This window comes from Nomascus leucogenys, chromosome 9, assembly GCF_006542625.1.
Source record: "Nomascus leucogenys isolate Asia chromosome 9, Asia_NLE_v1, whole genome shotgun sequence".
NCBI classification, from domain to species: domain Eukaryota; kingdom Metazoa; phylum Chordata; class Mammalia; order Primates; family Hylobatidae; genus Nomascus; species Nomascus leucogenys.
In genome coordinates this window covers 19,712,408-19,716,216 of record NC_044389.1, presented here as the reverse complement: position 1 = coordinate 19,716,216, position 3,809 = coordinate 19,712,408, and positions in this window count along the sequence as shown.

Here is a 3,809-nt window from a genome sequence, read left to right as displayed (position 1 = left end):
AAATAAATTCTCCCCCACAAATCTAATACCAGTGTTTAGAGGCAATTCAATTATTTATTTTTGGTACAGTTATTCCTATGAGATTTTCAAATACTGTTTCAATGTTTTGCTATCATATATGAAGAACAGTCCAGTGTCAGTTGTTGAAATTTATACTAGAGGGATCATCATGTAAATCTAATAAAAACTGCTTTTGGTTGTACCTAATTAGTTTGACTTTATTTTAAAGTCTAAACATTGGCCTCTGATCATGCATCTTATGTTCCCTAACTCTTTGTCAAAGTCCATTTCTCTGAAGGTTTGGTTACAAATCTAGTTCATATAAAATGTACCCAGTTGTTTCTGTGGAGAGAGGAAACTCTCTTTTGGGGTATAATTTGATTCAGTGTTCATATTTCTGAGCTATTTATTTTTTGTATCATCTGAAAAGTCACATAGTGGTTGAGTTCATCCATTCAGGAAACCAAGTGAATTTTACAAAGAACTTGGATCAAAGGAAGATGGGCTACATTCAAAGGAAAGTGAGTACAAACCCAATGGTAGGTTTAATTGTATATTTTAGCCAAATTATGAGCAAATTATAGCCAGACTATTTGTCTCATACTAAGGAGTTACTAATGATGCAAAAAAGTAACATCAGGTTTATAACTCTATTAAACAATTATAGTACTTATGTAACAAGTAGTGACTGAGATAAACAAGAATAAAGGACAGAGTAGGATTTGCCCTGATGGTCTCAAGTCACATAATGGAGCCATGGCTCTCAGCTTGGGGAAGAGTGTTGGGAAGATGTCTGGGGCTCCATCTTAAATCCAATCAATTATGTCAAGGTGTGCTAGAGAGGAGTTGTCTTATAACTGGCATTTTCTGTGGTCTGGAAGTGAGCCAATAAAATCTTTTATTTGCCAAACACTTTACATGCATTATCTCTTTGGTTACTCACTACAACTGTGTCGGGGGTCCAAAAGATTATACTTAGACTCAGTGATTTGCTAGAAGGACTCACAAGATTCAGATGCTGTTATACTCATGGTTATGGTTTATTATTGTGAAAGGGTACAAATAGATTAAAATCAGCAAAGGGAAAAGTTACAAGGGACAATGTGCAGAAGAAATAAAGTACAAGTTTCTAAAAGCCCTCTCCCAGTGAAGTCATACAGATGTTTCATTCTTCCATTAATGACGTGTGACTACATAATGTAATGTGTTGTCAAGTAGGGAATCCCACTTGAGGCTTGGTATCTAGAGTTTTCCTGGGGTCAGTCATGTAAGAACACACCACCTGCATGACTGACCTCCACTACTAATACTCTAACACACCAAAACAAAAATAGGAACTCACTATAAATTGTATTAGTTTGCAAAAACTATCTAATCCATCAGGTATAAAGTGGCCCAAGACCTCACTCACACATATAAAATATCTTATCAAGCATAATATTCCAAGGACTCAGTGCTCATCTACCAGAAGCTGGCCAAGGGCTATTCCTAAAGAATGTCCTTCCTTGAAAATGTGCACAATCTGAGCAATACAGACATGCTGAATAATTCCTTTCCTGCATAACTGCCTTATGAGATAGTTATAGCTCTGGAGTTCAACTGTGGATTGAATTCAAGGATTCCTGGAAGTTGAATGGAAAAAATTAATCTCACTGTCTTTAATCACTCACCTCTGATTAAAATGGTGCACTTTTTCAAATTTGAATATGTTCAAAAATTTGATAAACTTGGCTAGGCATCACATCCTTTCAATGTCACATGGGGGCATGTTATACAGGCAAAGGTTCTTAGTTTATATTAGGCTCCCAGGCTTCAATTGTAAAGTTTTTTTTTTTTAAATAATGTATTTTTGGTGAAATGTAAATAATTTCTCTACAGTGGAATAAATTGTCCTACAGATTAATTAACTCGTTAGACAATAACTAGTATTATATCTAACACAGACATTACATTTTTTCATATATTTTCTAGTTTTGCCTATGCTCTTTGAATTAGTTATTAAAATCCTACTGTTTCCCTCATTAATTAATTAGTCCAATAAAATCTTTGTTCATTTTATGTTTGTATGAGAGTCATGATTTTACTTTTGTGAAAATTATCCTCTAACAATTATAAACAAACCAGCTTTATTGCTAGTTCCTATAACTTTGCAAGAAAGAGAAATCAAGCAGATATTTTCTTCTTTCATTTTTCTTTTTTTTCTTTTTACTTTAAGTTGTGGGATACATGTGCAGAACATGCACATTTGTTACATAGGTATACATGTGCCATGGTGGTTTGCGGCACCTATCAACCCATCATCTAGGTTTTAAGCCCCACATTCGTTAGCTATTTGTACTGATGTTCTCCCTCCCCTCTCCTCCCGCCCCCACTGACAGGCCCCAGTGTGTGTTGTTCCCCTTCCTGTGTCCATGTGTTCTCATTGTTCAGCTCCCACCTATGAATGAGAACATGTGATGTTTAGTTTTCTGTTCCTGTGTTAGTTTGCTGAGGATGATGATTCCAGCTTCATCCATGTCCTTGCAAAGGATGTAAACTCATTCTTTTTTTATGGCTGCATAGTGTTCCACGGCATATATGTGCCACATTTTCTTTATCCAGTCTATCATTGATGGGCATTTGGGTTGGCTCCAAGTCTTTGGTATTGTAAATAGTGCTGCAATAAACATACGTGTGCATGTGTCTTTAGAGTAGAATGATTTATAATCCTTTGGGTATGTAAGCAGTAATGAGATTGCTGGGTCAAATGGTATTTCTGGTTCTGGATCCTTGAGGAATCACCACACTGTCCACTACAATGGTTGAACTAATTTACACTCCCACCAACAGTGTAAAAGTGTTCCTATTTCTCCAGAGCCTCTCCAACACCTGTTGTTTCCTGACTTTTTAATAATCGCCATTCTAACTGGTGTGAGATGATATCTCACTGTGGTTTGGATTTGCATTTCTCTAATGACCAGGGATGATGAGCTTTTTTTCGTATGTTTCTTGGCCGCATAAATGTCTTCTTTTAAGAAGTGTCTGCCCAGGCCCGGCACGGTGGCTCAGGCCTGTAACCCCAGAAATTTGGGAGGCCGAAGGGGGTGGATCACTTGAGGTCGAGAGTTTGAGACCAGCCTGACCAACATGGAGAAACCCCATCTCTACTAAAAATAAAAAAAATTAGCCAGGTATGGTGGTACATGCCTGTGACCCCAGCTACTTGGGAGGCTGAGGCAGGAGAATCGCTTGAACCCAGGAGGTAGAGGTTGCTGTGAGCCAAGATTGTGCCATTGCACTCCAGCCTGGGCAACAAAAGTGAAATTCCATCTCAAAAAAAAAAAAAAAAAAAGAAAAAGAAAAAGAAGAAGCAGTGTCTGTTTATATCCTTTGGCCACTTTTTGATAGGGTTTTTTTTCTTGTAAATTTGTTTAAGTTCCTTATAGAGTCTAGATATTAGACCTTTGTCAGATGAGTAGCATGCAAAAAGTTTCTCCCATATTTTCATACTGTATTATGTTTACTTTCATTTACTAGAATAGCATTTATCTCTACATTAAACTCTAGTTATTAGACATACCTCTATATCATCATTTTAAGCACTAAAGTAGTACTGTATTAGTGTATCAATAAAATAATATTTATTATTTCTATACATGTATTTAATTCTTTGTAATCATAGGAATTCTGTGACCTCTTAGAATATGTTGCATGTTTATCTAGCATCCCTCACTTCTGCATATAGCACTTTCCCTCTTTTGAAGGACTTTTTCTTCACTCCAACTTTTCTTTTAATTCCAACTCTGAACAATAAGGGTTTCAGAGGTGAG